The sequence below is a fragment of the Pyrus communis genome, chromosome 16 (genome assembly GCF_041283825.1).
Source record: "Pyrus communis isolate YQ-2024b chromosome 16, ASM4128382v1, whole genome shotgun sequence".
Classification (NCBI taxonomy): Eukaryota; Viridiplantae; Streptophyta; class Magnoliopsida; order Rosales; family Rosaceae; genus Pyrus; species Pyrus communis.
The window spans coordinates 1,662,295-1,684,107 of record NC_142580.1 but is presented as its reverse complement, the minus strand read 5'-3'; the positions used below and the strand labels follow the sequence as shown (position 1 = coordinate 1,684,107).

Genomic DNA, 21,813 nt, shown 5'->3' with positions numbered 1-21,813 from the left:
ATCAAGGGTTACTTTTAAGAAATCTGTTAAAAGAGAACAAATTAAGGTGGATATATAATCATCTGAAGCAAAAAAGTAAAATGAAACAAATGAGTGGAAAGTGAGCTAGCTAATGAATTAAAGGTAATTTTAGAAAGACTGGTTATTTAAATCAAATTTTGTAAACTATATGAAGTGATTGTTGACGATTAATTATTATTTAAGTGTGATTAACGTGTTTATTTACTATTGCTGACACAACATATAATTTACCAATTGAGAAATACTTAGGAAACTCTTTCAAAGTAGGACTCTCTATGAACTCTCTATCACCTCATAATTTAACGTTAATTCTCGTGCCAATATTATCAAATATTGGGCAAAAAAATATGAAGTAAAAGAGAGTCTATAATGACTTTCACTTTTGCAAATTTACTTAACATTTCTCTTAAAATTTAGTCTGAAAAATTAATCAGCTTAGCATTACTTGTGAATTAATCATAAGATATAAAGTAGGTGGTCCACCACGTTACAAGTTTTACATGAATGTCGGACCATGTATGTTGTCCTAAATCCCGAATGTGACAGCTGATACAATTTACACCGTCCATTGATCCTATATCAATGAATCTTACCTATAATTATTATTTTTAACTATTTCTTATGAGAGGGAAACACAACAATTAAATATCGATTGGTCAATGATCTGTCACGTGTAAGGATTCAGCTGACATGAAGATCCGTATAGAATTCACACGCTCCACCAATAATTTGTAATTGAAAATGATAACCACAGAAAGGTTCCTTCTTATCTATTCCATCTATTCTATTAAGAGAAGAGGACTTGTCAACTTTTTACCTCATTTTCTTATAATTTTATCCTCACTTTTGAATACACAATGTTGACATGAGGAGGGCAAAATAGTAATTTTGTATCTTTTGAACTTTCCCTCCTTTTTTCTTATTTTGCCCTCACTTTTGATACACAATATTTACATAATAAGGGCAAAATAGTAATTTTATATCGACATTTACATAAGATAAAAAATATACATTTATTAAGAGAAATTGTCCCACAATCACTTTTTTCATACACGTAAGTGAAATCATGATGTTTTTTGGATAGTTTGAATGAACTAAAGCCGTTGCATTTGAGGAGAACGTGGGAGGAGATGAGCGGTTGTTCACACATATAGAGTGTGTGCTCATCTGCTAATCTCTATAAAATGAAGCTCAAACCAGCAGCTGTATTGCACCTCCCAGTTTGGTCTCTTGCTCAAAAGACCACGTTCTTCTCTCTCCCTTCTTCCGCTTTGACGTACGTATACGTTCTCCGTAGTTTTGCTAACTATTTAGTTTGATTTACGTACTTATTCCAAATCAAATATGTTTGTTGTGTTTTTTTTTTTTTCAGATGGGATGATGACTTGTGTGAGATTTTTGCAGAAAATAAAGAAATCTAGAACAAGTCAACAAATATTTATGATCGAGGATCGCTGATGTGTTGATGTGTTTTGATATGGGTGAGTGGATTCCATGCTATGCTTGTCAAGTGAGCAGTCCCGTTGCAAATAATCTTAGTTTCGTTGTCTGTTCGACCTGAAACCTAAGGTAAAGGTTAGGCATAGTACCCTTGAAAACCCTAATTAGAAAGTAATCATGTTTTTCTCTTTCTAAATTAATCAACTTGATTGATCATCTAAGAAGTTAAACAAGGCAGCTTATTAGTAGATAACTAGCTATTTATTTTGTGGCATCTTGGAGTATGACCTAGTTGATCGAGATCGACTGCAGTAACCTATAAATTTGTTGAGTTATGCATAAAACAGTCATTAAACTAGAAGGGAAAAAAAAAAGCAAAAACTCCCAAGCTAATCCAGTTTATGCATATGCATTTATCAGATTCATTTGGGAAGTGGTTTAGGTATCTTTTGGCTTTCCTTCTTTTCCTTTTGAAATATGAAGAAGAAAGAAATTGAAGGAAATAGTAATAGGCTGGCTATAAGTTGCTAAGTACCACTTTTGTGGTAATTTAACATCATAATTTTGATAATCGTTGGAATTTTACCCTAGTTTTTGCGGCTGCGGCCACCAATTTTCTATTTTCAGGTGTATGTCGGTTATACTAATTGAATTGGATTTGAAACTAATCTAGTTACCAAATTAGATTAAGTTACTTACACTAAAGTAGTATTTCCTTGATTTCTAACTGTAAAATGTAATTAGCATGAGCCGTATAAGCAAGTCCTTAATTAATTAGAAAAATAATGTGGTTTAGGGTTTACCTAGTCGTGACTAGCTAGCCTGCTACCATAGAATGTTCATAGGTCGAAGAGACAGCGAGCCTGATGTATAAGCAAGAGACTGTTCATTTGACAAGGGTTTGCATGGAATTCAACATCTTGATTCTTGACTTTATGTTTGCATATGAAGTTTATTAGGAAGCGGATCAACTTTCATCAGAAAGGTGATTAAGCCCAGGTAATTCACTTAGTCTCTCTTAGCCTCTAATCTAGTCAACTTTTCTTTCTTTCTTCAAATTAATATATTTGATATTCTTGACAAATTTCAACATGCGATTTGTGATGATGCATGGAGGCTCAACTCCCAGTGAAGGGACGATGGAGGATCATGATCAGTTGCTACGTAGTGGCTCGTTTGATACGAATGCCAAGATTTGGAGTGAACAGCAAAGGGTCAATGGTACACTACTATATAATTACATTGACATTATTTCCCAGCTTGCACCATATATTATTTGCATAACACGATAAATACTATGGAGTTTGTATCAGTATCTGTAAATGCCTCGGTGTAATTAGATGTGAAACAACTAAACATAAGTCATTCGATTTTGTCAATATTCTAATGTGAAATTCTTGTATTTTTATTTTGTTACCCGTATATAATATGAAATTCATAAACCTTTTTTATGCTAACCAAATTTATATGGTTTTGAAAATTAATCATAGTATTCATCAAAATTTATCATTATATGCACATATATAATTCATTTCCCTGTATATCATTCCGATACAAAGTAAGATTCTGAACTCTGGATTTCCATTTTAATACTTTAGTAGATAAGGTGTTGATTTTCTATCTATGCGTTCCGGGTTTGAAACTTCCTCGCTCTCCTAAATTAATGTAATAGTTTCGAACCTTCTTCATCCACTTAATAATCGTAATTAAAAAAAAAAAAAAAACTCTTGATCTCTAGTCTAATTTTATCCATCTCCCTACCCATACTCACCACTGGACTGGCCGCAGTTTTAGATTCATTTGTTTCTCAAATGATTTGATTCACTTTTTATAACAAATTAGTAGTATTTTTATCTGTTTTTTTTTTTTTTTTTTTTTGTTTTTTTGTTTTTTTTTTGTTTTTGTCGAAACACATGGATAAAAAAGGGACAATTGGTGGCAAATCACGGTTATCCACCATTTTCGGGAGTATTTGTCATCTGGTTTACCAATTAAATTATCTGATTTGAACTTTCTTTCTTTTTTGGGGGGTGAACAAAGTGAAGTGGGTTTAAACTTGGTTTCCAATCAATAAAGGTTTGTGGATGCCCCTTCATCCCCAAATATAAAAAAAAAACACAGTACTCTACTACTTCCAGCTGGTTGTTTTGCAGTAACCAATTTTCCTATTAAATTAAAGAGTCATGCTCTCTCAAATGAGAACTTGTGAAGATCAAATGCAAATTAGCCACAAGATTAGATTAGTTTATAGACTTAAAATATTTGATAACTTAATAAAACAAAACAATAAAATGAGTTTTCTAAAGATTCATGGATTTAAGTTGATTTTTCTTTATTAAGTTGTCAAATACTTTAGATCTTAACCTAATACAATCTTGTGTCTAATATGCATTTCATCCTCACATATCCTCAAAATTTAAAGTTATACTTACTACAGGGAGCTGCCATTTCCATCTTCAAATGTCGTTGTGTACTTGATATGATTTTGGAGGAAAATCTTTTGCTTCAACAATATTCTATTAATGAGTCATTTTTTCACTACCATAAATTATGATGTATGCTTACTATACACCTAATCATCTGTTATGTGTCTTTTCACCGAACTCTAATTAACTGTCACATTAAATGTTTTCTTTTCAATTTTGAAAAAAATTAAACCAAAGTTAAGTGAAATGACATGTGAAAGATTTTCAGATATATACTGAGCATACACCATAATTTATAGTGTTGAGGAAAAATACTCTAAACGATTCATCTTTCAAGGAATTTTGCAAGATTACTTTGAGTAATGACCTAAAAGGTTATGGACTCAAATTAAACAAAGTGAATAGTGTCATATGCCGTATTAAGTTACTAAACTACTTTAAATGGTATGTCTAGCTAGTAGCGTGGGTGGGGATCGAACCACGACTTGTAAAAACGTTTTGAAAGCTATGTTTCCAAAAAAATATATAAGTCGTAGTGCCATCCTAGAATGTCATTACGCTTTGTTTTGGGCCAACTATAGAAATTATGTTCCTTATTTCCGGAAATTTAATTACCGAGAAACTTAAACTGTAAGATGTAAGGTTTGCGTGCACTTTTTTGATGTTCTAATGTTTGTTATGAGGGAGGGTTACAGAGCTATTTGCAGTTAGTTCAGTTAGTTGGTTCAAGGGAAATAACTAATTTGCGTCATCGAGTGCAGACTGCAATGCAGTTATTATGGGAAGCTATCGTCTCGTGCCATGTGAAACTAAGTGTATCTTTTCATAAATGGTACCCCTTACCATCGTTGGTCACTTGGTTGTACAAGTTACGGTTGTTTCTAAGCAGCTGATCTGGTTACTTTTGTCCATATCAAAGCAAGTTAAGAGCATGATGTTAAGTCATGGGCCGTTGCAACCTTAAATTTCATAGTTGGCACTTTATTTCATTGTAACTCCGTATCGGCCTATCCGGAGTTTCACTCAAGCAGAGAAGAGACAATCTCACTTATTGTCTATAGAATCTAGCAATCGTATGTTTTTGGTGGAGATAAGTTACGAAGATTTTGTTACTAAGTCTCGGTTAGGCGGGCCACATGTGTTGTAATCTTTGCCTTGTGGTTCACATTGCTAGAGTTAATTTCTGTCCACAATGTATGCTTAATAATTTATGTAATCAAGCTTGTCTTGATGAATTCATGGTTATCTCAGTAAGAAGGACCGAACATATGATCTGTTTTGTCATCTCCAGCTTCAATGTTTTCATCCCAAAGGTCTAAGCACTGATAATTTTTTCTGTTCACAGATACAAAGGGATCACGAATTAAGAAGATGGATTAAATTTGGCTTTGTAGTAGGATGAGTCTTTTTTGGTTTTCTGTGCAGTGGTCCATTGTGCTTCAGGTTATTAAGGTCCCTTTGAACTGTATTCTTGAAAAGTGATTAAGTTGTAAAAAGCCGGATTTAATTGTTCGGTCTTTCAGTTTGATTCTTAATTGTCATAAGGCCCAGAGATGTAGGGTAAGTAGGCTGCAACTTGATTTTTCATTGTTTAGTACTTTCGAGCATCATCTTTTACAGAAACTGAAACTGCGATGGATTGTAGAACAATTACTTGTCTTTTACTTTTCAACTCATCTCTGAGATGTGATGTTATCTTTGCACTTGAGAAGTGAGGGAAAAGAAAAAGTAGAGGCTCTGAAAGCCTTCGGAGTTTCACAAAGAGATGTGATGTTGTCTGTGCCTGTTGGGACACTGGCAGCACTCACCCTTCTTCCAGTAGAACCTGCGGACGAACGCGTTGTCAATCCCGAGATCAGGAAGAAGATTTTTGAAAAGTTAGAGAAGATAAGGGAGCACTAAGCACTTTGGTTTGTCAAAGCCAAAAACCAATGACGGGAAAGAGGCGTATCCATCACCGCCATCGCCGGAGGAGAAAAAGCCTCAGACATTGCTACCACCTGTTGAAGTAATTCTCCCTTGAAATGGGTAATTGTCGATTCAGATAAATGGTCATCCCACTGTTGGGGTTGATCAAACTTTTTTTTGGGTTCGGACTTTTGGTTGAGAACTCTATGAACCTATGAGTAATAAACCTATGAGTGCATGATCATTTTTACTCCTTATTTAACGACTTTGGACAATTCTGTTTTTAGCTATCTGCACTCCAAGTCAAAGTAATTTGGAATTTTCTTTTTCGACAAGGAGGAACGGCACTTTAAACAAATATTTTATAATTTTGCAACGCATGAGGAGCAAATGAGGTTAAAAAAGCATGTTGAACTTGTCTAGACACTAGTGGTGGATTGTCCTGATGATTATGGTCTTCTTCAACTCATATCGACTCTAATTCAAACCCTCTCTCTTTTCTTAGAGTAGTTTAGAGTAGAAATATCACTTGTGTTCAGCTGATTCTTTTTCTTCAACAAAATATTGTAATAATTGTTCCAATGTTGGTAAATGGCATTGTATTTTGGAAGATCAAATGTACAATAACAATAACAACGCCATATCTTACTAAGTGGAGTCAACAGTATGAAATCCTAGAATATCATTGTACTTAGTTTTGCACAAGTATGATAAAAACTAATTTATTCTATTTCATAATAACGAGCAAACAACTTACAAGTGTCAAAATAGTAATCTGCTAAATGAAAACAAAAACAAAAAAACAAAAAACATGAAAAACCAAAAAAAAAAAAAAAAAAAAAAAAGCCTCCAAAAGACTAATTGGTTTTTTTGTTCAAGTTGCCAACGAGGTGTCTCATCTGAAACCTCCAAAACAAGAAATAAGCCAAACCCAACCCGATCAAAACGATGATCCAAACACCGTCTTCCTTGCTCTCCTGAGTTTGACACGAGCACATCTAGTATTCGACCCTCGGATTCTATCGACATTTCAGAATCACACGAGCACAGCCTTTTAATAATACCCTAGTTCCCTTCCACACCGGCAGATATTTTTATATTGATGAATCCACATGGGATAATTAACCTTATTCAATCATGCGTGCATCCTTCAATATTTAAACAAACAAATTAGTTTGAGTGGTGTGATTTTCTTCCACACGAGTCCGAACTCCTTTTTCATAATTTGAACGAGTTTACATCACTTGTAGCTATAAAAAAAATCTAGTGTATTTATTGTCCAAGTATCATGAGATTTCAGCCAACCATCAAGGGTTACTTTTAAGAAATCTGTTAAAAGAGAACAAATTAAGGTGGATATATAATCACCCGAGGAGAAAAACTTGTATGAGGCTTAGCTTGCCACTAGACTTCGCTGAATGACACTACAATCCACTTAAAACTTGCCACGTGGCAAGTCTTAAATATATTCTTTTGTCATTCTTTTATATTTAAAATTTTTATAATTATTTTTTTAACTAATTAATATTATATATATATATTAATGTTATGTTTCCTTTTTTTATTTCTTTCCCCCTATTTTTTTTTCTTTCCAAATCCCCCCCCACGTGGCAAGTCTTAAATATATTCTTTTATCATTCTTTTATATTTAAATTTTTTATAATTATATTTTTAACTAATTAATATATTATATATATTAATGTTATGTTTCCTTTTTTATTTCTTTCCCCTTATTTTTTTTCTTCCCAAATCACCCCCCCCCCCCCCACACACTTTGTTTTGCCGTAGGTCATAGGACTCCCTCCCCTTTCTTTCTTTCCCAATTTCATTTCTTTCTTTCTTTAAATAAAATAAAATAAAATAAAATAAAGTTATGCACCCACTCCAAGTTTATCATGGAAAGCAACCAGGTATCTGTAAGCTTCAGCGTCTGAATGCACCACCATTCCGATTTTCAAATCTTCTTCAAACTCCATTGCCTCAGCAGCAACCTATCAATTGAAAAAAAAAAAAATCAAAGATTAGACTAATATATTAATTAAAGACTCATAATAAAGAAGGTAGCAAACATAGAAGATACCCTAATTCATATTATAAATATAAAAATCCACAAAACCTCACCCGAACCCAAAAACCCCCAATTAAAAGAAAAGAAAATAACCCTACTACATCTATATATGTGGGTTATTCATGTCACATGATCAAAGCAACTATTGTATAAAGAAAGAAAAAATATAGGGGGAAAGAAATAAAAAAGGAAACATAACATTAATATATATAATATATTAATTAGTTAAAAAAATAATTATAAAAATTATAAATATAAAAGAATGATATTTTATATAAAAGAATGATAAAAGAATATATTTAAGACTTGCCACGTGGCGAGTTTTGAGTGGATTGTAATGCCACTCAACGAAATCCAGTGGCAAGCCAAGCCCCACACAAGTTTTTGTCTCATCGGAGGCAAAAAAGTAACATGAAACAAATGAGTGGAAAGTGAGCTGGCTAATGAATTAAAGGTAATTTTAGAAAAATTGATTATTTAAATCAAATTTTGTAAACTATATGAAGTAATTATTGATGATTAAATTATTATCTGAATGTGATTAACGTGTTTATTTATTATCGCTGACACAACATATAAATTATCAATTGAGAAATATTTAGAAAATTCTTTCAAAGTGGAACTATTCATGAACTCTGTATCATCTCACAATTTAACGTTAATTTTCTTATCAATATTATCAAACATTGTGCAAAAAATATAAGATGAAAGAAAATTCATGAAAACTCCCACTTTTGAAAATCATCTTAACATTTCTTTTAAAATTTAACCTAAAAAATTAATCTATTTAGTATCACTCGAATTAATCATAAGCTGTAAAGTAGATTGTCCGCCTTCAAAAATTAATCATTAGCTATAAAGTAGGTGGTCCACCACGTTAAAGGTTTTACATGAATGTCGGACTATGTACTGTCCTAAATCCCTAATGTGCCAGCTGCTGCAATTTACACCGTACTTTTATACTATATTAATGAATCTTGCCTATAATTAATTTTTTTTTAACTATTTCTTATGAGAGGGAAGCACAAACAATCAAATTATTGAAATATCGATTATCACGTGTAACGATTTAGCTGATATGAAGATCCCTATAGTATTCGCACACTCCACCAATGATTTGTAATTGAAAATGATAATCATAGAAAGGTTCATTCTTATCTCTATAAAATGAAGCTCAAACCCAGCAGCTGTAGTACACCTCCCAGTTAGGTCTCTTGCTCAAAAGACCACGGTCTTCTCCCTCTCTTCTTCCGCTTTGACGTACGTATACGTTCTTCCGTAGTTGTGCTAATTATTTAGTTTGATTTAAGTACTTAGTCCAAATCAAATATATTTGTTGTGTTTTTTTTTTTTCAGATGGGATGATAACTTGTGTGAGATTTTTGCAGAAAATAAAGAAATCTAGAACAAGTCAACAAATATATATGCTCGAGGATCGCGGATGTGTTGATGTGTTGATGTGTTTTGATATGGGTGAGTGGATTCCATGCTATGCTCGTCAAGTGAGCAGTCCCTTTGCAAATAATCTTAGTTTCATTGTCTGTTCGACCTGAAACCTAAGGTAAAGGTTAGGCAGAGTACCCTTGAAAACCCTAATTAGAAAGTAATCATGTTTTTCTCTTTCTAAATTAATCAACTTGATTGATCATCTAAGAAGTTAAACAAGGCAGCTTATTAGTAGATAACTAGCTATTTATTATGTGGCATCTTGGAGTATGACCTAGTAGTTGATCGAGATCGACTGCAGTAACCTATAAATTTATTGAGTTATGCATAAAACAGTCATTAACCTAGAAGGAAAAAAAGAAGAAGCAAAAACTCCCAAGCTAATCCAGTTTATATATATATATATATATATATATATATATATATATGCATTTATCAGATTCATATGGGAAGTGGTTTAGGTATCTTTTGGCTTTCCTTCTTTTCCCTTTGAAATATGAAGAAGAAAGAAATTGAAAGAAATAGTAATGGGCAAGCTATAAGTTGCTAAGTACCACTTTTGTGGTAATTTAACATCATAATTTTGATAATCGTTGGAATTTTACCCTAGTTTTTGCGGCTACAGTCACCAACTTTCTAAGTTTCTATTTTCAGGTGTATGTCGGTTATACTAATTAAATTGGATTTGAAACTAATCTAGTTACCAAATTAAATTAAGCTACTTACACTAAAGTAGTATTTCCTTGTAGAATGTAATTAGCATGAGCCGTATAAGCAAAGTCCTTAATTAATTAGAAAAATAATGTGGTTTAGGGTTTACCTAGTGGTGACTAGCTAGCCCGCTGCCATAGAATGTTGATAGGTCGAAGAGACAGCGAGCCTGAGGAATAAGCAAGAGACTGTTCATTTGACAAGGTTTTGCATGGAATTCAACATCTTGATTCTTGACCTTATGTTTGCATGTGAAGTTTGTTAGGAAGCGGATCAACTTTCATCAGAAAGGTGATTATGCCCAGGTAATTCACTTCGTCTCTCTTAGCCTAATCTAATCAACTTTTCTTTCTTTCTTCAAATTAATAAATTTGATGTTTCTTGACAAATTTCAACATGTGATTTGTCATGATGCATGGACGCTCAACTCCCAGTGAAGGGACGATGAAGGATCATGATCAGTTGCTACGTAGAGGCTCAATTTGATACAAATGCCAAGATTTGGACCGAAGCGAACAGCGAGGGGTAAACGGTTGACTACTATATAATTACATTGATATTATTTTCCAGCTTGCATTATATATTACTTGCATAACACGATAAATATTGTGGAGTTTGGATCATAAAATGTCTCGGTGTAATTAGACGTGAAACAACTAAACATAAGTCATTCGATTTTGTTAATATTCTAATGTGAAATTCTTGTATTTTTATTTTGTTACCAGTATATAATGTGAAATTCAACAACCTTTTTTATGCTAACCAATACAAAGTAAGATTTTGAACTCTGAATTTCCACTTTAATATTTTAGTGGATAAGGTGTTGAGTTTTTATCCATGTAGTGTTCCGAGTTCGAAATTTCCTTGCTCTCCTAAATTAAGGTAATAGTTTCAAACTCTCTTCCTCCTCTTACTAATAGTAAATTATTATTATTTAAAAAAAAAACTCTAGATCTCTTGTCTAATTTTATCCATCTCCCTACCCACACTGATCACCACTGTACTCGCCGCAGTTTTAGATTCCTTCGTTTCTCAAATGATCTGATTCACTTTTATAACAAATTAGTAGTATTTGTTATACCAATTTAATTATCTGATTTGAACTTCTTTTTTTTTTTGGGGGGGGGGGGGGGGGGGGTGCGGTGCCGCGGTGGGGTTGAACAAGGTGAAGTGGGTTTTAACTTGGTTTCCAATCAATAAAGATTTGTGGATGCCCCTCCATCCCCAAATATTAAGGTGAAGTGGGTTTTAACTTGGTTTCCAGCTGGTTGTTTTGCAGTAACCAATTTTCCTATTAAATTAAAGAGTCATGCTCTCTCAAATGAGAACTTGTGAAGATCAAATACAAATTAGCCATAAGATTAGATTAGTTTATAGACTTAAAATATTTGATAACTTAATAAAACAAAACAATAAATGAGTTTTCTAAAGGTTCATGGATTTAAGTTGATTTTTCTTTATTAAGTTGTCAAATACTTTAGATTTTAACCTAATACAATCTTATGTCTAATATGCATTTTGTCCTCACATATCCCTCAAAATTTAAAGTCATACTTACTACTGGGAGCTGCCATTTCCATCTTCAAATGTGGTTGTGTACTTGATATGATTTTGGAGGAAAATCTTTTGCTTCAACAATATTCTATTAATGAGTCATTTTTTCACTACCATAAATTATGATGTATGTTTACTATACACCTAATCATTTGCCACATATATTTTCATCTAACTCTAGTTAACTTTCACATTAAATGTTACATTTTCAATTTAAAAAAAAGTTAAACCAAGATTAAGTGAAATAACACATAACATATTTTTAGATGTATGCTAAGCATACACCATAATTTATAGTGTTGAGGAAAATTGCTCCTAATGTCATATTAAATGATTCATCTTTCAAGGAATTTTGCAAGGATACTTTTGAGTAGTGACCTAAAAGGTAATGGGCTCAAATTAAACAAAGTGAATGGTGTCATATGCCGTATTAAGCTACTAAACTACTTGAAATGGTATTAGTAACGTGGGTGGGGATTGAACCACGATTTGAAAAAACGTTTTGAAAGCTATGTTTCCAATATATATATATATATATGTCGTGGTCCCATCCAATTTATCATATACCATTTAGTCAAAAGGTGAGTGTGAAAATAGTATGAGCAGCGTTTGAAATTTTTTCGTTTGAAATTTTTTTTATACATTCAATAATTTCGTAAAAATATATAAAAATAAGAAAAAGATATGTAAAGAGGGAGAAGTTTAGACTTCACCCTATATTGGAGAAACTCTTAAATTTCAGTTAAAATTGACAGTTTTGGTCTCTATTTATGACATTTCAGTTAAATATCAGAGAAACTCTTATATTTTGTTTAAACTATTGTGACATTCTTTAAAGTTTCTTTTTGAATTTTCACGTTTTGACCAAATTTCTATCATTTTTATTAAAGGCGACCAATATTAATATCGATATATCCATCAATATTTTCATAAATTTGCATATCTATATTTTTTTTGTACCGATATTTTAAACATTGAGTATAAATGAATGCGTATAACAAAACTCATAAATAAGAAGTTTAACCAAAACTGCTAGTTTTTTGTTCAAAAAAAAAAACCATCACTCATAAATACAACCAGGACGGATCAATGAAAGATTGTTACCCAAGGCCCAATAACTTCAGAACCAAAAATTAAGTTGAGCCGTCAAAGACCAGCCCATCTCGACCTTTTGTCCCTCCAGCACGGAGTCCGGCCGGTCTTCTTCCCCTTCAAACTCTGCAATAAATAACTAGTTGGAGCCTTGAGACCGTTGATCTTTTCCGGGAGAGACAGATGGCATTCTCTAGTTGCAGCAATGTGGTGGGCGGTTCGCGTCTTCTGGCCGCGGTCGGAGAAACCCAGTTGCCCACGAAGCGCTCGATGTCGGTGTCAACCACCACCACCACCACCACAAAGAAGAGAGCTTTTCCTCTTCAGGTTGCTACTTGCACTGTTTCAACTCACTTAATTTGCTTAAAGTTCTTTTCTTTTGATCTGTATTGTGTTTAATAGTAAAATTTGTTCTCTGAATCGATTGACCCTGTTTATTCCAGCTCACCTCAGTCACAAAAATTCAATTTTTTTTTGTTATTTTTATAATTTATTTGTGAAGTTTTCAACTGGAAATGCATCTGGGTTTTCCTTTATTGGGTAATGTTACTAATTTAGTTCGCGTATTTACAGATCAAAGACATGAGTAATTTCGGAACAATGAATGACTAGTTTAGTTTAGTATATTATGTTCCTTACAACAACAAAGCCTTCCTCACTAAGTGGGGTAGACTTTATGAATTATAAAACCCATTACGCTTTGTTTTAGGCCAAGTATAGCAATTATGTTCCTATTTTCCGGAAATTTAGCGAGAAACTTAAACTGTAAGATGTAAGGTTTGCGTGCACTTTCTAGATGTTCTAATGTTTTTTACGAGGGAGGGTTAGCTGTTTTTTACTCAAGAACTTGGCTTATATGGCCTATGTTATGTGAGGCTACAGAGCTATTTGCAGTTAGTTCAGTTAGTTGGTTGAAAGGAAATAACTAATTTGCGTCATCGAGTGCAGACTGCAATGCAGTTGTTATGGGAAGCTATCGTCTCGTGCCATGTGAAACTAAGTGTATCTTTTCATAAATGGTACCCCTTACCATCGTTGGTTGTATAAGTTACAGTTGTTTCTAAGCAGCTGATCTGCTTACTTTTGTCCATATCGAAGCAAGTTAAGAGCATGATGTTAAACCATGGGCCGTGGCATCCTTAAATTTCATAGTTGGCATTTTATTTCATTGTAACTCCGTATCCGCCTATCCGGAGTTTCACTCAAGCACAGAAGAGACAATCACACTTATTGTCCGTAGAATCTAGCAATCGTATGTTTTTGGTGGAGATAAGTTAGGAAGATTTTGACACTAGGTCTCGGTTAGGCGGGCCACATGTGTTGTAATCTTTGCCTTGTGGTTCACATTGCTAGAGTTAATTTCTGTCCACAATGTATGCTTAATAATTTATGTAACCAAGCTTGTCTTGATGAATTCATGGTGGTCTCAGTAAGAAGTACCGAACATATGATCTGTTTTGTCATCTCCAGCTTCAATATTTTCATCCCAAAGTCTTAAAAAAGATGAATATTAAAATGGCTAAATAGCAGAGCGGGCAGACTGAATTGGTTTCGAATAATATTCTATTGATGAACTTTACAGTAGAATATATACATTAGTCGGTCAACCAATTAACCCTACATTAATGTCCTAGAAAATCGTATCCCTCTTTTGGTGGGATTTGACATAAACCTATTAGGTAAATATATTACATGATATTTCTTAATACTCCCCCTCAAGTTGGAGAGTGCATATTATGAACTCCTAACTTTGTCACTTAGTGTCGCAAATTGATCTTTTCAGAAGGCTTTTGAAAATAAATCTGCTAACTGGAAACATGTAGGTACATGTGAGGGAATAATCATTCCAGCCCGTTTTTCTCGAACAATGTGACAATCAATTTCAATATGCTTCGTAAACTCGTGAAAAACAGGATTAGCTGCAATATATAAGGCAGCTTGATTGTCACAAAATAATGATGTGGGAGCCTTTTGCGGAACTTTTAAATCTTGCAATAAATAGCGTAGCCAAGTTAACTCTAAATATGTGTTGGCCATAGCTCGATATCCGGCTTCTGCAGATGATCGAGAAATATTGTCTTATTTCTTGGATTTCCATGAGATGAGAGAATTTCCAAGAAAAACACAATATCCTATAAGTGACCTTCTTATGGCACGACAACCTCCCCAATCGGAATCACAAAAAGCTTTTAACTCAAGATTGTCAGAGACAAGAAATAATAAACCTTGACCAAGAGTACTTTTGATGTACCTGAGAATTCGTAAAGATGCATCCCAATGAGGCTTGCGAAGCTCATGCATGAATTGACTCATTGTGCGAACTGAAAAGACTATGTCAGGCCTAGTGACAGTAAGATAAATCAATCGTCCGACTTGTCTTCTGTACTTGGTGGGATCATCTAACAATGCTCCGTCAGTGGGAGTGAGTTTCAAATTTTGTCCCATTGGAAACTTGTCTGGGCATGCTCCCGTAAGTCCAGAATCCTACAAAATGTCTAGTGCATATTTTCTCTGAGACATGAAAATGCCTTTTTGAGAACGAGAAAATTCAATGCCCAAAAAATATTTCAAATCACCAAGATCTTTGATGCGGAAGTGTGTGAGAAGAAATGTTTTTTGAGGTGTTCCATTTCTTGAAGATCATTCCCTGTAAGAAGTTTGTCATCCACATAGATAAGGATTGCAGTAAACGAAGTACCTTGAGCCTTAGTAAAAAGAGAATAATCAGCTTTTGATTGTTGGTAACCTGCTTTCTGAATGGTGACTGAAAAAGTCGAAAACCAGTTTCTAGAAGCCTGTTTGAGTCCATATAAAGATTTGTTAAGCCGACATACAATGTTCTTCCCCTGTCGGCGAAGACCAAGAAGAGGTTCCATGAAAACAACTTCATGCAAATCACCATGGAGAGAAGCATTCTAAACATCCAGTTGATGAACGAACCAATGATGTGCATTGGCAACAGCAAGGAGACAACGAAGAGTAGTGAGTTTGGCGGAAGGAGAAACGGTTTCTTGATAATCAATGCCCTCAATTTGAGTGTATCCTTTTGCAACAAGACGAGCCTTGTACCGCTCAATTGTGCCAGAGTTGTATTTGATTTTATAGACCCATTTGCAGCCAATTGGTTTATGTCTTACAGGTAAGGGAACCATGGTCCATGTATTGTTTTCGTGCAAAGCCATTAATTTTGCATGCATGGCATGTCACCAATTAGGATCAAGGATAGCCTGGGCATATCAAGTAGGTTCAGTAAGACTTGTAATGTTGGCTAGAAAAGCACAATGGCCAGAAGAAATGCGTGAATAAGAAAGAAAATTAGAAAGAGGGTAACGAGTACCTGTGGAAGAACGAGATGTCAAAGGAGAGTGACTAATCTGGTTAGTCACATGATAGTCTTTATTGCATATAGGAGGTTGCTTAGGACAGAAAGATTGACGTAGGAGGGGTGGAGAGGGTGACTAAGCGGACGTGGCATCTGGTGGATGGGATATGGTAGATGATAGAGCAGACATGTCAGTGGATGGTGAGGTAGGAGAGGTAGGCATGGCAGTGGGTAAGGAAGTTGATGGAAACATGTCAGGAAAAGTAAGATGGGGTGGTGGGAGCATGTCAGGGGGGGGGAGGAGTAAGTGGTAGGGTACAAAGGTTAGATAGGTTTGAGGGTGATGGATGAGAGGTTTGATAAGCTGGCGGTGTGAGTGTGGTGTCAGCAAGACCAGGTAGGTATGGGGTATGGGGTATGAGGGGCCTGCTGTCATGTATGAGAAGGGTATGGGTCAGAGGGATGAAGGTAGAGACTGGAAAGGGAAGGTATTTTCAGTAAATTTAACATCACAGTTGACAAAGAATTTTTTTAGTTTCCAAATCATATAGTTTATAACCCCTTTGATCAGTGGGTATCCAACAAAGACATAGCGTTTAGCATGAGGGTTGTATTTATGAGTAAGGTGAACAACAGTAGCAAAACACAAACAACCAAAAACTTTCAAGTGGTCAAAAGATGGCGGACGTTTATATAATAACTCAAAAGGAGATTTGTAAGATAACAAAAGAGATGGTAATCGATTAATGAGATAGACAACAGTGGATACACACTCACCCCAAAATGAAAGGGGTACCTGAGATTGGAAGCGTAAGCTACGTGCAACAATGAGAATGTGACATGCTTACGTTCGACAACACCATTTTGTTGTGGAGTGTAGACACATGTGTGTTGATATTCAATGCCATTGGTTTGAAAAAAAATCTTGGAAGTTTTGACGAAAAGTCCACGATACTATTCACTTTAACGAAAAACCACATTTTTACACTAAAAAGTCAAACCTGGTACTATTCACTTTACCCTTTATTTTGTCCTTATTGTTAAAACTCAAAGTTTTCAAGTCATTTTCATTAGTTTTCCTAAAAATCTTTCATGGACAAAAACTCAGACCCATTGTCAACCCTTACTGCTTTTATTTTTGCATGAAATTGTATATGAGCAAAAGTAACAAAAGATTTTAAAAGGTGTTGAGTTTCATATTTATGTTGCATCAAAAAAATCAATGTGCACCTAGAAAAATCATTGACAATGGTAAGAAAGAATCGAGCCCCCGAATGTGTGGGAATTTTATGAGGACCCCATATATCACAATGTAATAAATCAAAGGGAGCATGAGTTGATATAGAACTTAAAGGAAATGGAAGTCTGGTTTGTTTAACCATGGGACAAACAGTACAATTATTATCGAAAGAAAAATTATTTGAAGACAACGAAGGAAATAGTAATTTAAGGCGAGTAGGTGAAGAATGTCCAAGTTGCAAATGCCACAAATTGGAGGAATGAGAAACTTGACAGGAGAGAGGCATTCGTTGCAACAGGGACATGTAATAAGGACCACCATGTTGTTTACCCGATCCAATCATCTTCCCCGTAACCAAGTCTTGCAAGACACAGATAATGGGAAACAAAATGGCACAACAATTTAGAGAATCAGTGACTTAATTGGCAGATATGAGATTTAAGTGAAAAGAATGAACATATAAAACATTGTCTAAGGTAATATCTGAATTGAATGGTACGGTTCCTGTATAAGTGATTGTGGCAGAAGAGCCAGTGGGTAATTTGACAGTGGATATTGGTGAAGATGTGCTTTTGGTAAAAAGAGAAGAATCTGAAATGATATGATTGGTAGCCCCGTTATCCAAAATCCAAGGTTGAGTATATACAGAATTAATGGATGCAACAGTAAAAAGAGATAGACTTGCTCCATTTGCATAAGCATTGTTATTACCAGAGGTATTGTTTAAATTCATCATGGATACAACGTGAGCCAATTGTTGTAGTTGGTCAGCAAAAAGTCCTTGCAACGGGTTTGGTGAAGGTTGCGTCTGTGTTTGAGGAATGACAAGTGAAGGTTGCGTCTGTGTCTGAGCAATGACATGTGTTGCGTTTGCAGCAGTGATGGGACCCGACGCTGCATTGTCAGCAGGAGAAGAGGCATGGGTAGCACGTGGGATGTTGCTGCCTTGGAAACGTTGTTGTGCTTTATGACTTCCTCCATTCATGCCATTTTTAAATCGGCATCTATCTTCAATGTGGCCTCTTTGATCACAGAACTTGCAATGATATTTTTTAGTCCTACAATTATCAATTGTATGTCTGTCTTTATCACAGTATTCATAACGGAAATTTTTGGAACTATTGAAGGAATGGTTTGATCGACTTTGAACTGCTGCAGCAATGGAAAAATTTTCATTCGATCCCGAAGACATTTGTTTTTGTATTTCTTCCTGAATAAAAAGTGAGTAGGCTTGACGAACTTTAGGCAAAGGTGCCACCATGAGAATATTACTTCACACTCCATTATAGACATCGTTTAGACCCATGAGAAATTGCATCATTCGATCTTCTTCTATTTGTTCATTATGTGCCTTAGTCTGGTCGCAGAAGAGAAGAGGTCGACGAGTCTCTAACTCATCCCAAAGGCTTTAAGTTTTGTAAAATAAGCTGAAATTGTCATGGAACCTTGAGAGAGGGATGCGATGGATTTCTAGATTTGATAAATTGTTGGTGCATTCTTTTGTGAGAATTGATCTTTAAAATCTTCCCATACCTATTGAGCGCTTTTGGCATAAACAACTCCTTTGGATAAATCAGGCTCTACGAATTTAGCAACCATGTTAAAATCATACTATTGCATTGATTCTAGTGAGCGTGTTCTTTTGGTTGATCCTTTGCTGATGGAGGCTGAATGGAGCCATCAACAAAATCAATTTTGTTTTTGGCTGTGAGAGCATGAATCGTGGATTTGCTCCAAGATGGATAGTTGGATCCATTCAATTTTTCCGGAACGAGCATATAACCAGGACTATCTGAATTATAAACATAATATGGATTTGATGAATCCATACCGACCTTGCTAAGGGTTTGACTGTTTTGTCGTTGTGGTTGAAGGTCTATGTCTGACATGATGTTTGTAAAACAACAAGGGTTGAAAACGCAGGCAATCAAGTACCAGGACCTGATGCTCAGTATACCATCTTAAAGAGGATGAATATTAAAATGGCTAAATGGCAGAGCAATTGAAAAGGAGCAGACTGAATTGGTTTCGAATAATATTCTATTGATGAACTTTATAGTACAATATATACATCAGTAGGTCAACCAATTAACCCTACATCAATGTCCTAGAAAATGGTATCCCTCTTTTGGTGGCATTTGACATAAACCATATTAGGGAAATATATTACATGATATTTCTTAACTCAAAGGTCTAAGCACTCATAAAATTTTCTGTTCACAGATACAAAGGGATCACGAATTAAGAAGATGGATTAAATTTGGCTTTGTAGTAGGATGAGTCATTTTTGGTTTTCTGTGCAGATGTCCATTGTGCTTCAGGTTATTAAGGTCCCTTTGAACTGTATTCTCGAAAAGTGATTTAACAAGCCGGATTTAATTGTTCGGTCTTTCAGTTTGATTCTTAATTGTCATAACTAAGCTATCTGATGACCCATTTCTGTTCCCGAGCTTGCTACATAATATAATCTGGACTGGAAAATACGTAGGACCTCCATCAGCTTGGAGCCTGGCAAGATCTCTGATGAGCAGATTATATATATTGCTTATCCAGTTAATTAACTCTAAAAGAAACTTATTAAACAGCTCATGATCAAACTAACACAAGTAAAACCATCTCCAGTTTTCTATTGTTGAACGAGATGTTTAAGGAGAATCCATATACAGTTTCTGTTATAAAAATGTTGGTTTGATTTCTAGCAACATATATAGTAGGAATTATGATCTTCCAAGCCCTACGTATGTAGGCTGAAGTTTTTATTTGTTACGCTATTTCTCGTTTTGATTATTTGCCGAGAGAGATCTCAAATTAAGCCCATGTATAATGAAGAAGTTGAGGTTTCACCATAAAACTAAATAGCAATATAGGGAGAAGTCCAACTATTTATAAGCGCATGCAAAATCCCTTATTTCATCAATGCGGGATTCATTCCCATTAAGTATATCCCACGTATATAATATGACATCATATGCATGGAGAGTGGAGAGCGCAGGTTCATCATAAATAAGTATATGAATTAACAATAAACCACGTTGCTCAGCCTCTTGTAATAATACCCTAGTTCCCTTCCACACCAGCAGATATTTTTATATTGATGAATCCATATGAATTAACCTTATTCAATCATGCATGCATCCTACAATATTTAAACAAAAATGTATTTCCAATAATATTAGGTTTATATTATATATGCAGCGGCCTCCATCTTAGACAAATTAGTTTGAGTGGTGTGATGTTCTTTCCGCACGAGTTCGAACTCCTGTTTCATAATTTAAACGAGTTTACATCACTTGTATATATATAAAAAAAATTAGGTTCACATTCCTGTTTTTGCTACTCCATTAATTAAAACCTTATTCCTTTTTAATTTTTAATCAATGTCCTTAGGTTTTAATAATAAAATATTTGTTGTATGCCTATTTAATTGAACGATCTTTAGGGTTTAGTGAGAAGGGGGGGCCGGCGACAATTAGAGCCGGCAACAATTAGAGAGAGGAGAGAGTGATTTAATTGTGAGGTGTGTTTGTATCACCCCATTGTACCTTTATTTATGGTAGTAGGATAGGCAAAAACCTTACCCTTTTAGGATTACAACATTCAATAGGTAATCAACTCCTAATAGGAATAGAAGATACATTCTCATATTTGCTAGGATTTATGCAATCACATTCATATTCTAAATATGACTGTAACAATATTTTTTATTTCTAAATATGTTCATTTATTGTTAGAAATGCTACATATGATATATTTATATTTATGGCTAAATTTTTTGTCATATACTTCATTTTTAGTTTGTACCCATTTTTTATTTGCAACCCTTTTTCAATCTGTACCAATTTTCCTTTCATTTTTAATTTGTACCCATATATTAATTTCTTTTTGTGCCCATATTTTTAAAACTTTTGTTTTTATTTGTACCCATATTTTTTAATTTATTCGTACCCATTTTTTAATTTTGCTAAATGTATACATGCTAATTATATGTATTTATTTTACGTTTTAAAATATATTAGTAATTATGTGCGTACATTATTTTTTTGCTATAATTTTGTGAAGAACAATATTACTCTATTATTGATTTTTAAGTACTTTAAAAATATTATTTGAATTTGTTTAAATTTCATAATTTGTGGGACATTAATTAAATGCATAAATACATGAATTAAATCTCTTAAATGATGCTAATGACATCAATCAAAATATTTTAACAAACAAGGTTTCAATCTAACAATTAGACTAATTAGGGACCGGAATCAAAATGACCCATAAAAAAATCTAGTGTATTTATTGTTCAAATATCTTGAAATTTCAGCCAACCATCAAGGGTTACTTTTAAGAAATCTGTTAAATGAGAACAAATTAAGGTGGATATATAATCATCCGAAGCAAAAAAGTAACATGAAACAAATGAGTGGAAAGTGAGCTAGCTAATGAATTAAAGGTAATTTTAGAAAGACTGATTATTTAAATCAAATTTTGTAAACTATATAAAGTTATTGTTGACGATTGAATTATTATTTGAGTGTGATTAACGTGTTTATTTACTATCCCTAACACAACATCTAATTTACCAATTGAGAAA

General features: G+C 34.1%; 1 long non-coding RNA gene and 1 pseudogene across 2 annotated transcripts; both read left to right on the top strand.

Moving 5' to 3' along the window:
- The first annotated feature begins 1,138 nt into the window (after positions 1-1,138).
- Positions 1,139-6,052, top strand: LOC137732245 (uncharacterized; annotated as a pseudogene). Its single transcript, XR_011068320.2, has 2 exons — positions 1,139-1,297; positions 1,394-6,052. The product of XR_011068320.2 is annotated as an uncharacterized LOC137732245 (transcript).
- A 2,944-nt stretch (positions 6,053-8,996) lies between these two features.
- LOC148689805 (uncharacterized) lies at positions 8,997-10,731 on the top strand. The gene is made up of 3 exons (XR_015957978.1): positions 8,997-9,123; positions 9,252-10,325; positions 10,455-10,731. It is a non-coding gene; the product is annotated as an uncharacterized LOC148689805 (long non-coding RNA).
- The last annotated feature ends 11,082 nt before the right edge of the window (positions 10,732-21,813 follow it).